The sequence below is a fragment of the Neovison vison genome, chromosome X (genome assembly GCF_020171115.1).
Source record: "Neovison vison isolate M4711 chromosome X, ASM_NN_V1, whole genome shotgun sequence".
In the NCBI taxonomy this organism is placed as follows: domain Eukaryota; kingdom Metazoa; phylum Chordata; class Mammalia; order Carnivora; family Mustelidae; genus Neogale; species Neogale vison.
The window spans coordinates 56,673,502-56,688,192 of record NC_058105.1 but is presented as its reverse complement, the minus strand read 5'-3'; the positions used below and the strand labels follow the sequence as shown (position 1 = coordinate 56,688,192).

Here is a 14,691-nt window from a genome sequence, read left to right as displayed (position 1 = left end):
CATGTCTGTATTTAAGTTTATAGTTAACAGTGTGATATTATTTTCAGTAGTAGAATTTAGTGATTCTTCACTTAAATAAAACACCTAGTGCTCATCAGAACTACCCTCCTTAATACAGATCACACATTTAGCTCATACCCCCTGCCCACCTCCCTACCAACAACCCTCTGTTTTCTACACTTGAAAACAAGTGTGGCTTGTCTCCCTTTCTTTTTTTTTCCCTTTCCCTTATGTTCATCTGTTTGTTTCTTAAATTCCACATATGAGTGAAATCATATGGTATTTGTCTTTCTCTGATTGACTTAACTTCACTTAACATAGTACACTCTAGCTCCATCCATGTCACTGTAAATGGCAAGATTTCATTCTTTTTGTTGTCTGAATAATACTCAGTTGTATATGTATACTACTTATTTATCCATTCTTCTATCAAAAGGAACTTGTGCTCTTTCCATAATATGGCTATTGCTGGTAATGCTGCTATTAAATATCAGTATTTTTGTATCCTTTGGGTAAATACCTACTAGGACAATTGCTGGGTCATGGGGTAGTACTATTCTTAACTTTTTGAGGAATCTGCATACTATTTTCCAGAGTGGCTGCACCACTTTGCATTCCTACAAATGGTACAATAGGTTTCCCTATTCTCTGCATCCTAACTATCACCTGTTGTTTCTTGTGTTGTTGATTTTAGCCTTTCTAATAGGTGTGAGGTGATATATCATTGTAGTTTTGATTTCTGTTTCACTGATAACGAGTGATGTTGATCATCTTTTCATGTGTCAGTTGGCCACCTGTATGTCTTCTTTGGAAAAATATATATTCATTGCTTCTGCCCATTTTTTTAATTGAATTATTTATTGTATGGGTGTTGAATTTTATAGGTACTTTATATGTTTGGGGGATCCTAACACTTTATCAAATATGTCATTTGTGATTTTTTTCTCCAATTCCTTAGGTTACCTTTCAGCATCCTTTTTTTAAAATTTAATTTTATTTTTTTTTCAGTGTTCCAAGATTGTTTATGTACCACACACAGTGCTCCATGTGATACGTACCCTCCCTAATACCCACCACCAGGCTCATCCATCCCTCCACCCCCTCCCCTCTAAAACCCTCAGTTTGTTTCTCAAAGTCCATCACCACTTCCTCATATCAGGGAGATCATATGATAGTTGTCTTTCTCCGCTTGACTTATTTCACTAAGCATGATACGCTCTAGTTCCATCCATGTTGTCGCAAATGGCAAGATTTTGTTTCTTTTGATGGCTGCATAGTATTCCATTGTGTATATATACCACATCTTCTTGATCCATTCCTCTGTTGATGGACATCTAGGTTCTTTCCATAGTTTGGCTATTGTGGACATTGCTGCTATAAACATTCGGGTGCACGTGCCACTTTGGATCACTACGTTTGTATCTTTAGGGTAAATTCCCAGTAGTGCAATTGCTGGGTCATAGGGCAGTTCTATTTTCAACATTTTGAGGAACCTCCATGCTGTTTTCCAGAGTGGTTGCACCAGCTTGCATTCCCACCAACAGTGTAGGAGGGTTCCCCTTTCTCCGCATCCTCGCCAGCATCTGTCATTTCCTTACTTGTTGATTTTAGCCATTCTGACTGGTGTGAGGTGATATCTCATTGTGGTTTTGATTTGTATTTCCCTGATGCCGAGTGATATGGAGCACTTTTTCATGTGTCTGTTGGCCATCTGGATGTCTTCTTCATGGTCTGTTATGGTTCATCTACCACTCTGATTTACCCCAATTCACTTTTACTTTCCTTCTCCTAATGCCCTCCATGTTATTCCTTATGTTCCACAAGTAAGTGAAACCATTTGATAATTGACTTCTTCTGCTTGACTTATTCCACTCAGCATAATCTCTTCCATTCCCTTCCATGTTGATACAAAAGCTGGGTATTCATCCTTTCTGATGGCTGAGTAATATTTCACTGTATATATGGACCATATCTTTATTCATTGATCTGTTGAAAGGCATTTTGCCCTTTCCACATTTTGATGACTGTGATCATTGCTGCTATGGACATTGGGGTACAGATGACCTTCTTCTCACAACGTCTGTATCTTTGGGGTAAATACCCACTAGTGCAGTTGCAGAGTCATAGGGTAGCTTTATTTTTAATTTTTTGAGGAATCTCCACATTGTTTTCCAATGTGACTGCACCAACTTGCATTCCCACCAAGAGTGTAAGAGGGTTCTCCTTTCTCCACATCCTCTCCAGAATGTGTTTTCTTCTCGCCTTGTTAATCTTTGCCATTCTAACTGGTGGATGGTGGCATCTCAATGCAGTTTTGATTTGAATTTCCCTGATGGCTAATGATGATGAAAATTTTTTATGTGTCAGCTAGCCATTTGTATGTCTTCATTGGAGAAGTGTCTGTTCATATCCTCTGCCCATTTTTTTTCCAATTTATTTATTTTCAGAAAAACAGTATTCATTATTTTTTCACCACACCCAGTGCTCCATGCAAGCCATGCCCTCTATAATACCCACCACCTGGTACCCCAACCTCCCACCCCCCCGCCACTTCAAACCCCTCAGATTTTTTTTTTTGATGTGATTATCTGTTTTTTGGGTGTTGAGTTTGAGGAGTTCTTTTTTTTTTCTTTTTTTTCCAATTTATTTATTTTCAGAAAAACAGTATTCATTATTTTTTCACCACACCCAGTGCTCCATGCAAGCCGTGCCCTCTATAATACCCACCACCTGGTACCCCAACCTCCCACCCCCCCGCCACTTCAAACCCCTCAGATTGTTTTTCAGAGTCCATAGTCTCTCATGGTTCATCTCCCCTTCCAATTTACCCAAAAGCACATACCCTCCCCAATGTCCATAACCCTACCCCCCTTCTCCCAACCCCCCTCCCCCCAGCAACCCACAGTTTGTTTCGTGAGATTAAGAGTCACTTATGGTTTGTCTCCCTCCCTATCCCATCTTGTTTCATGGATTCTGGATCAAGAAGATGTGGTATATATACACAATGGAATACTATGCAACATGGGGGCTTAAGTGGGTAGGAGAGGAGTTCTTTGTAGATCTTGGATATCAGCCCTTTGTCTCTAGTGTCATTTGCAAATATCTTCTCCCATTCCGTGGGTTGCCTCTTTGTTTGGTTGACTATTTCCTTTGCTGTGCAGAAGCTTTTGATATTGATGAAGTCCCAAAAGCTTATTTTTGCTTTTGTTTCCTTTGCTTTTGGAGATGTGTCTTGAAAGAAGTTGCTGTGGCCAATGTCAAAGAGGTTCCTGCCTATGTTCTCCTCTAGGATTTTGATAGATTCTTGTCTCACAATGAGGTCTTTCATCCATTTTGAGTTTATCTTTGTGTATGGAAAGAGGAAATGATCGAGTTTCATTCTTCTGTACATAGCTGTCCAATTTTCCCAGCACCATTTATTGAAAAGACTTTTTCCTTTCAATATTCTTTCCTGCTTTGTTAAAGATTATTTCACCATTGAGTTATGGGTCCATATCTGGGCTCTCTATTCTGCTCCATTGGTCTATGGGTCTGTTTTTGTGCCAGTACCAGGCTGTCTTGGTGATCACAGCTTTGTAATAAACGTTGAAATCAGACAACATGATACCCCCCAGCTTTATTTTTCTTTTTCAACATTTCCTTAATGACTCAGGGTCTTTTCTGGTTCCATATAAATGTTAGGATTGTTTGTTCTAGCACTTTGAAAAATGTGCATGGTATTTTCATTGGGATGGCATAGGAGGTCCTAAGGGGGAAATACATAGCCATCCAAGTCTCACTCAAAAAAATTGAAAAATTCTGAATACACCAACTCCCTTTACACCTTAAGGAACTGGAGAATCGAGAACAAATTAAACCAACCCTATAAACAAGAAGGGAAATAAATTAAGATTAGAGCAGAGATCAATAAGTTAGAAACCATAGATATAGTAGAATACATAAATAAAACTACAAGCTAGTTCTTTGAAAGAATTAATAAGATTGATAAACCAGAATAAACCAAAAGAAAAGAGAAAGGACCCAAATTAATAAAATTATGAATGAAAGGGGAGAGATCATGACTAACACCAAGGAAATAGAAACAATCATAAGAAATTATTATCAACAGTTATATGCCAATACTTTAAGCAACATAGAAGAAATGGATGTATTCCTGGAAACCGATAAACTTCCAAGACTGAAACAGGAAGAAATTGACAACCTGAATAGACCAATATCTAGTAACGAGATTGAAGCAGTGATCAAAAACCTCCCCCAAAACCAAAGTCCCAGAACTGATGTATTTCCTGGGGGATTTTACCAAACATTCAAAGAGGAAATATTACCTATTCTCCTGAAGTTGCTTCAAAAAATAGAAACAGAAAGAAAACTTCCAGACTCTTTCTATGAAGCCAGCATTCCCTTGGTCCCCAAGCCCGGCAAAGATCCCACCAAAAAGAATTTCAGACCAATATCCCTGATGAATATGGATGCCAAGATTCTCAACAAGATCCTAGCTAATAGGATCCAACAATAGTATATTAAATAGTTATCCACCATGACCCAGTGGAATTTATTCCTGAAATGCAAGGGTGGTTCAACATTTGAAGATCAATCAATGTGATAGAAAAAAAAATCAATAAGAGAGAGAAGAACCCATGGTCCTCTCAATTGATGCAGAAAAAGCATTTGACAAACTACAGCATCTGTTCCTGATTAAAACTCTTCAGAGTACAGGGATAGAGGGAACATTACTCAACTTCATAAAATCCATCTATGAAAAACCCACAGCTAATATAATTTTCAATGTGGAAAAGCTGAGAGCCTTCCCGCTCTCAGGTACATGACAAGGATGCCCACTCTCACCACTGTTCAAAATAGTTCTGGAAGTCCTAGCAATAGCAATCAGAAAAAAAAGAAATAAATAGTATTCAAATTGGAAAAGGAGAGGTCAAACTCTCTCTCTCTCTTTCTCTCTCTCTCTCTCTTTGCAGATGACATGATACTTTATATGGAAAACCCAAAAGACTCCACCCCCAAACTACTAGAACTCATACAGCAGTTCCGTAATGTGTCAGGATACAGAATCAATGCATAGAAATCAGTTACTTTCTTATACACTACAAGGAATCTATAAAAGGGAAATTAGAGAATCACAGAACACTCATGAAAGGAACTGAAGAAGACCCAAAATGATGGAAGACCATTTCATGTTCATGGCTTGGAAGAATAAACATTGTTAAAATGTCCATACTTCCCAGAGCAATCTATACTTTCATTCTTATTATTTTTAAATTTTTATTTATTTATTTTTAAAATTTCTTTTCAGTGTTCCAGAATTCTTTGTTTATGCAGCACACCCAGTGCTCCATGCAATACCCACCAGCAGGCTCATCCAACTTCCTACCCCCTCCCCTTCAAAACCCTCTGTTTGTATCTCAGAGTCCACAGTCTCTCATGGTTTATCTCCACCTCCAGTTTCCCCCAATTCACTTCTCCTCTCCATCTCCCTATGTCCTCTGTGTTATTCCTTATGTTGCACAAATACGCAAAACCATATGATAATCGACTTTCCCTGCTTGACTTATTTCACTCAGCAAAATCTCTTCCACTCAGCAAAATCTCTTCCAATACCTTTAAGCTTTCTTAATTGTTGCATTTGCTATGCAAAATCTATTTTAATGAACTCCCAATAGTTCATTTTTGCTTTTGTTTCCCTGGCCTTCTACAATGTGTCTAGTAAGACATTGCCATAGCCTATGTCAAACAGGTTGCTGCCTCAAGATTTTGATAGTTTCATGTCTCACATTTAAGTCTTTCATCCATATTGAATTCAATTTATGCATTGTGTAAGAAGTCCAGTTTCATTCTTGTGGCTGCCCAGTTTTCCAAACACCATTTGTTAAAGAGACTATCTTTTTTCCATTGGATATTCCTTTCTGGTATGTCAGAGATTAGTTAACCATAGAATTGTTGGTCAATTTGTGGATTTTCTTTTCTGTTCCATTAATCTGTGTATCTTTTTTTGTGCCAGTACTATACTGTCTTGATGACTACAGCTTGTAATATACCTTGTTTTTCCTCCAGATTTGTTTCTCTTTTTCAAGATTGCTTTGACTGTTTGAGGTCTTTTGTGGTTCCATACAAAGTTTATGATTATTTGTTAGAGTTCTGTGAAAAATACTGGTAGTATTCTGATAGGTATTACAATAAATGTATAGATTGCTTTGGGAAGTGTAGCCATTTTAACAATATTCTTCCAATCCATGAACATGGGAGGTTTTTCCATTTCTTTGTGTCATTTCCAATTTCTTTTATAAATATTTTGTTGTTTTTTTAAATGACTTTTTATAGGTTATTTATTTGATAGAGAGAGATCACAAGTAGGCAAAGAGACAGGCAGAGAGAGAGAAAAGGGGAAGCAGGCTCACTGCTGAGCAGAGAGCCCGACATGGGGCTCGATCCCAGGACCCTGAGATCATGACCTGAGCTGAAGGCAGAGGCTTAAACCACTGAGCCACCCAGGCGCCCCAGGTATTACAATAAATGCATAGATTGCTTTGGGAAGTGTAGCCATTTTAACAATATTCTTCCAATCCATGAACATGGGACATTTTTCCATTTCTTTGTGTCATTTCCAATTTCTTTTATAAATATTTTGTAGTTTTTAAGGTACAGATCTTTTACCTCTGTAGTTAGATGTATTCCTAAGTATTCTATGTGTTTTGATGCAATTGTACATGGGATGGATTCCTTGAAATCTCTTTCTGCTGCTTCATTATAGGTGTATAGAAATGCAACAGATTTCTGTATACTGACTTTGTATCCTGTGACATTACTGAATTCGTGTATCAGTTTTAACAATTTGTTGGTAGAGTAACATGTTATCTGTAAATAATTGAAATTTGAGGGGCTCATGGGTGGCTCTATTTGTTAAGTGACCAACTCTTGATTTCAGCTCAGGCCATGACCTCAGGATAGGGAGATCAAGCTCTGTGCCAGCCTTTGCATTCAATATGAAATCTACTTCGTTTATTTCTCCCTCTCCTTCATCCCCTTTTGCTTGTGTGTTTTTTCTCTCTCTCTCTCACTAATGTAAATAAGAAAGAAAGAAAGAAAGAAAATGGAAGGAAAGAAGGAAGGAAGGAAGGAAGGAAAAAAGAAACTTTGACTTCTTCCTTGCTGATTTGGATGCCTTTTTTTTAAATTTATTTATTTTCAGAAAAACATTATTCATTATTTTTTCACCACACCCAGTGCTCCATGCAAGCCGTGCCCTCTATAATACCCACCACCTGGTACCCCAACCTCCCACCCCCCCGCCACTTCAAACCCCTCAGATTGTTTTTCAGAATCCATAGTCTTTCATGGTTCACCTCCCCTTCCAATTTGCCCAAATTCCCTACTCCTCTCTAACGCCCCTTGTCCTCCATGCTATTTTTTATGCTCCACAAATAAGTGAAACCATATGATAATTGACTCTCTCTGCTTGACTTATTTCACTCAGCATAATCTCTTCCAGTCCTGTCCATGTTGCTACAAAAGTTGGGTATTCATCCTTTCTGATGGAGGCATAATACTCCATAGTGCATATGGACCACATCTTCCTTATCCATTCATCCATTGAAGGGCATCTTGGTTCTTTCCATAGTCTGGATTTGGATGCCTTTTATTTCTTTTTTTTGTTTGATTGCTGAGGCTCAGACTTCCAGTACTTTGTTAAATAGCATTGGTGAAAGTGGACATGCCTGTCTTCTTCTTGACCATAAAGGAGAAGCTCTCAATATTTCCCCAATAAGGATATTAGCTGTGGGTCTCTTGTATATGGCCTTTATGGTGTTGCATATATTCCCTCTATCCCTACTTGTTTGGGTTTTCATCAACAATGGATGCTGTATGTTTTCAAATTCTTCTTCTGCATCTATTGAGAGGATCATATGATTTTTATCCTTTGTTTTATTAACGTGATGTATCATATTGATTGATTTACACATATTGAACCATCCTTGCAGCCCAACAATAAATCCTAATTAATCATGGTGAATTAATCTTTTAATTTACAGTTAAGATTTGATTTCCTAGTATTTTTTAATAATTTTTGCATTTATATTCATCCTGGATATTGGCCTGTACTTCTACTTTTTAGTGGGGTCTTTTTCTGGTTTTGGAATCACGATAATGCTATTCTCTTAGAATGAGTTTGAAAGTTTTCTTTCTTTCTTTCTTTCTTTCTTTCTTTCTTTCTTTCTTTTTTATTTTCAGCATAACAGTATTCCTTGTTTTTGCACCACACCCAGTGCTCCATGCAATCCGTGCCCTCTCTAGTACCCACCACCTGGTTACCCCAACCTCCCACCCCCTGCACCTTCAAAACCCTCAGATTATTTTTCAGAGTCCATAGTCTCACATGGTTCACCTCCCCTTCCAGTTTCCCCCAACTCCCTTCTCCTCTCTGACTCCCCTTGTCCTCCATGTTATTTGTTATGCTCCACAAATAAGTGAAACCATATGATAATTGACTCTGTCTGCTTGACTTATTTCACTCAGAATAATCTCTTCCAGTCCCGTCCATGTTGCTACAAAAGTTGGGTATTCATCCTTTCTGATGGAGGCATAATACTCCATAGTGTATATGGACCACATCTTCCTTATCCATTCATCCATGGAAGGGCATCTTGGTTCTTTCCATAGTTTGGCGACTGTGGCCATTGCTGCTATAAACATTGGGGTACAGATGGCCCTTCTTTTCACGACATCTGTGTCTTTGGGGTAAATACCCAGGAGTGCAATTGCAGGGTCATAGGGAAGCTCTATTTTTAATTTCTTGAGGAATCTCCACACTGTTCTCCAAAGTGGCTGCACCAACTTGCATTCCCACTAACAGTGTAAGAGGGTTCCCCTTTCTCCACATCCTCTCCAACACATGTTGTTTCCCGTCTTGCTAGTTTTGGCCATTCTACCTCGTGTAAGGTGGTATCTCAATGTGGTTTTAATTTGAATCTCCCTGATGGCTAGTGATGATGAACATTTTTTCATGTGTCTGATAGCCATATGTCTCCACTTCTCCAATGAAAGTTTTCTTTCTATTTGAGAAGAATAGACAATAACTCTTTAATTTTTTGATAGAATTCCCCTGTAAATCCATCTGTCCTTGGCCTTTTGGTTGTTGGGAGGTTTGTGATTACTGATTCAATTTCTTTGCTGGTTATGGGTCTGCCTAATTCTTCTATGTGTTCCTGTTTCAGCTTTGGTAGTTTGTATGTTTCTAGGAATTTGTCCATTTCTTCCAAATTATCCAATTCATTGACATATAATTTTTCATAATTTCTCTTATAATTGTTTGTATTTCTGTGGTGTTGGTTGTGATCTCTCTTCTCTCTTTTGTGATTTTATTTATTTGTGTCCTTTCTCTCTCTCTCTCTCTCTCTCTCTCTCTTTTGACAAGTCTAGCTATGGGTTAATCAATTTTATTAATTCTTTCAAAGAATTAGTTTCACTGATATGTTCTAGTGGTTTTTTTCTACATCTTTATTTCTGCTCTAATCTTTATTATTTCCCTCCTTCTGCTGGATTTAGGCTTCATTTGTTGTTCTTTTCCTAGCTCCTTTAAGTCTAAGGTTGCATTTTCAGACTTTTCTTGCTTCTTGGGGTAGAACTGTATTGCTATATCCTTCCTATTAGGACCACTTTTGCTGCATTCCAAAGGTTGTGTACCATTAGTTTTCACTTTAACTTATGTCCATGTCCTTTTAAAATTTCTTCTTTACTTCCTGGTTAACCCACTCATTCTTTAGTAAGATGTTCCCTACCCTCCATTTATTTGTGGTCTTTCCAAATTTTTTTTTTTCTCAAGCCTGACTTCATGTTCATAACATTGTGATTGGAAATATGCATGTCATGGTCTCAATCTTTTTTTATATCTTGAGGCCTGATTTGTGACCCAATATGTGATCTATTCTGGATAATGTGCACTCTGAAATAATGTGTATTCTGCCACTTTAGGATGAAGTATTCTTAACACATCTGTTACGACTATCTGGTCAAGCATGTGATTCCAAGCACTTGTTTCCTTGTTGATTTCCTTTTTAGATGATCTGCCCATTGAAGTAAGTGTGATGTTAAAGAGCTACTATTATTGTATTATTATCAATGCATTTCTTTATGTTTTTTATTAGTTTTATATATTTGGGTGCTCCCAAGTTGAGAGCATACACATTTACAATGGTTAGATCTTGTTGGATATATCCCTTTATTTTGATATAGTGCCCTTCTTCATCTCCTATTACAGTCTTTGATTTAAAATATAGTTTGTCTGACATAAGTATTGGTACTTCAGGTTTCTTTTGAGGTCCATTTGCATGAAAAATGGTTTTCCCTTCCCTCACTTTCAATCTGTTGGTGTCTTTGGGTCTAATATGAGTCTATTATGGCATATAGATTGTTCTTTTTTTTCCCCATTCTGATACCCTACATCTTTTGATTGAAAGATTAAGTCTATTTACTCTCAGAGTGATTGTTGATAGATATGAATTTATTGTCACTGTATTACCTGTAAAGTTGGTTTTTCTGGAGATTTTCTCTGTTCTTTTCTTGTCCTTGTTGCTTTTGGTCTTTATCACTCAAAGGGCTACCTTTAATATTTCTTGACGTGCTGATTTAATAATCATGAACTTCTTCAGATTTTGTTTGCCTGGGAAACTCCTTATTTCTTTTTCTATTATGAATGACAGCCTTGTAGGAGAGAATATTCTTGTCTGCATATTTTCGCCATTCAGCGTGTTGAATATATCATGCCACTTTCTTCTTGCCTGCCAAGTTTCTGTGGAAAGATCTACTGGTAATTTAATTGTGTTCCCTTGTAATTTAGGTATGTCTTTTCTTTTGCTGCTTTTAGGAGTTTTTCCTTATCTCTGTATTTTGCAGGTTTTAATATGATATTCTTGATGTTGTCCTGTTTTCTTGATTTTGATGGGAGTTCTCTCTTCCTCCTGGATTGGAATATTTGTTTCCTTCCCCATATTAGGGATTTGTTTTTTGCTACATTTTGTTCAACTAAACCTTCTACTTCTTTTTCCCTCTCTTCTACTTCTGAGATTCCTATGATCTAAATGCTATTAATCTTTATGGAGTCATTGACTTCTCTAAGTCTACATTCAGGATCTAATATTTTTCTTTCCATCTTCTTTTCAGTATTTTGCCTAATCCTATAATCTATATCAGTTATTCTTTTCTCTTCTCCTTCCATCCTTATGGTCATTACATCTAGTCAGTTTCACCTTAGTTATAGCATTTTTTCTTTTATCCTGAATGCTTTTCTCAAGCCAGCTAATAATCTTAAGATTGCTGATTTAAATTCTGGATCACAAATATTATATCTATTTTAATTAGATCCCTGGTGATGACCTTTTATTGATCTTTCCTTTGGGATGATTCCTCCCTTGATATTTTTCTAGGTTTCTGTCTTATTCTCTGTGTTAGGAAAGTATGTTATGTTTCATGCTTCTGAGATTAATGACTTTATTAAGAAGAGGCCATATATTGTCCAGTACCCAGTACTTCAAGAAGTGTCTCTGGTGTATGCTGTGTGCACTCTGATGCTGTGTTTCACTGTGGTCAGTAGACTTCATGTGTGCAGGGTGTTTGTGCTGTTCTTCTGGGATAGGGGCTTGTTGCTTTGGTTCTCACACTTGCCCTAGTAAAGAAACACCTGCAGTGCACAGATGGGGCAAACTCCACTGTTCTCTTCTGGTGCTGTTCTGCTCACTGAAGTCAGTCTGTGCTGATGGGTGGGAGAGAAAAATCACACCAGCCCTCTCCCTCATCTTTTGCTTTTGTCCACTGTCCAGAAAGCCCTCATAGAAGATTAAATAATCTTTACTCATGTTTCCCACATACATCTTAGATCCCTGCCTTCACCCTTTTTATGTCTGGGCCATCTGCCCACCTTGCATCACTGTACACCTGTGTTTTATCTCAGAAACACAGACTGAGTTTCAAAACACCAAGCTTTAGGGACCTGGTGCAGTGAGGATCCATGCTGGCCTTCTAGGAGAGGGACTTGCCACACTGGAGCTGGTGCCAGTTTATTCCAGAAGGGCAGTTGCACCAGTGTGCAGGAGTTGAGTTTAGAGTAAAGCATAGCAAAATGTCTGAGTGCAGGTTAGCAGCCCTCCTCAGGTGTCTCTACTCCTAAACTTAAGGGGTGGGGTAGCACAATGGTGCCCATCCATTCTTTTTTTCCTGAGAGGCAATACTATCTTTCCCAAATACACTCATAGAAGGGGGAGCTGTCTCTCCCAGTACCTCCCAGGGGAGTCTCTAATGAAAACATCTGCTCCTGGGCCTCTGCCCTCCTCCACAGGAGCAGTGCTGTGCCCAGAAGGCTCAATGTCAGCCATGGTGCAGACTTCTAAGACTCCTGTTTTTGTGGTCTGCTGCCCATAAAAACTCATGATAATCAACCTCTTGTTTTCACAGTCAGTGGCTTTGGGGAATTGTCTCCCCTGTGTGATCTCCTGTGCAAATCCCCTGTGCACTGATATTTCTCTAACTCTGTCTCTTTTTTTTTCCTTGCCTCTTTCTGTGACCAGGGCTTCCTCCCATCTGCAGCATCTGAGATCCTTTTCTCCCCCAAATCACATCTCCACATCTACTATCTTTAATGATATGATACCTTATCTCCCTCTAATTTTGAAGTTAATTCTGTCAGTCCTAAGATCAATTTATTGGCTGTTCAGAATAATTTGATATTTACCTAGCTGTGTTCAAGTGATGATGCAAGAATAGGGTCTACTAAAAAAAAATAAATAAAAAATAAATAAAAAAAAAGAATAGGGTCTACTATCTTAACTCTTCCTTTTGAGTATAAGATATTTTTATATGTTGCTAATAGTTTTTGATATCATGTGTTGGGATAAATGAAAGAGGGCAGTAGTGGGTGTTGGTTAGTAGATATAAAGCTAGAAGAAATTGAAACAACATAAACCAAGCCAATAAAAGCCTAGATATACCACAAGCAAAATTCAAGTAATGGCTGGAATGGAGTCATTGGGAATCTGTGGAAAGTCATGATAGCAAATATAAAAAAGCTCAAATAAAATAAAATACAGAAATGCCAGATTAGAATAGTCTATAAAATAAACAATTAAAGAAAAAGCCTAGGCATATCTACATTTTTTTCAACTATTTGTGGAAATACTCGGGGAATCTCATCAGGCTTAGTTGAATTTAGTTATACAAACTATACTGAATTAGGAGAGTCCTAAAGATAAGAACTCAATGTAAGACAGAAGGGAAACAACTTTAAAACTCTAATACTAAGGAAGTATAAGTGTGAGATTATACTTTTAGCCATTTAAGACATCAGTACAAATATAGATTTTGAGAGACATTATAGATATATTGTCAAAAATACCCTAAAAATAAGTAACATAAGTGTTATGTTTACTCATGTATAGATCCACCCTATCTATTCTTTTTTCCTTTAATTCATGTGGTCATTCAATAAACATTTATTGATTGCCTTCTCTGTGACACTAATGTTAAGGATAATAAGATAGTGTTTTCCCTGGAGATACTTACAGAACTATTGTGAAGATAAAATGGAATAATGGCTCAAAAGCACTTTCAAAAGTTAAAAATGTTGTACAGAATACTAGACATTTTTATTATAAACTCCCAGTATGTGTAATGGTTATTTAGTAACCTTGGATAGTGTATAGATAGAGTAAATTAGGACCTGTGCCCATCTTTTACTTAATTTTTAACTTAATTATGGGAAATGTGTGTGGGAGGAAAAGGAGAAAGATTTTCCGAAAATTGTAATATTTACACAGATTACATGGACCTTTTTGTTTCAAAGAAATTTTATATCATTCTCTCACGATGTCATGCTCTGAAAATCAAATGTTAGATGTGATCACTTATTTTAAGAATGGATATGGACAAGATGGGACCAGGGAGGGAGACAAAGCATAAGAGATGCTTAATCTCAGGAAACAAACTGAGGGTTGCTGGGGGCTGGGGAAGAGGGATAGGGTGGCTGGATATGAACATTGGGGATGGTATGTGCTATGGTGAGTGCATGAATTATGTAAGACTGATGTTTCACAAACCTGTACCCCTGAAGAAAATAATACATTATGTGTTAATAATAATAAAAAAAAACTTAAAAAAAGGAATGGAGATTGTTTTTCTCTCACAGGAGAGGTGCCCCCTTCATATCCCCTATAAAATCTACCCTAGTTTCCAATTGGAGCTTGATCCCTATCCTGGTCCTGTGTCCTAGTGTGAACACACCTTTCTGTATATCTTTCTGACTGATGAAGAGAAGCAGGTTTTAGCAGTTCAGCCACTAATTGATGGTATGATTTTAATTCTCATCTGTGTGAATCTCAGTTTTGTCCATCTAAAAAATTATCTTTTAACACGATGTGAAGAACACTGGTTGTTATAGGCAACTGATGAATTATTGACAACTACATATGAAACTAATGATGTACTATAGGTTGGCTAATCAAATTTAAATTAAAAAAAGAAAAATAACAACAACAAATGATCATTTAGTTGGTGATGATACCTTGGTAATGCTGTAAACTCCTGAATGTGCAATGGGGGAGCCAACCTTGGAGATCTGAGCATGTGGGGAAAAAAGATCATTTAAGAAATTTCAGCTGAGGGGCGCTAGGTGGCTCAGTGGGTTAAATCCTCTGC

General features: G+C 37.5%; 1 protein-coding gene and 1 non-coding gene across 2 annotated transcripts in view; both read left to right on the top strand.

The window, feature by feature from the left end:
- DACH2 (dachshund family transcription factor 2) overlaps positions 1 to 14,691 on the top strand; it is an 874,111-nt gene that overhangs the window by 645,012 nt on the left and 214,408 nt on the right. The window lies entirely within an intron of this gene.
- On the top strand, positions 14,543 to 14,622 carry LOC122897854. Its single transcript, XR_006382684.1, has one exon. It is a non-coding gene; the product is annotated as a small nucleolar RNA SNORD55/SNORD39 (small nucleolar RNA).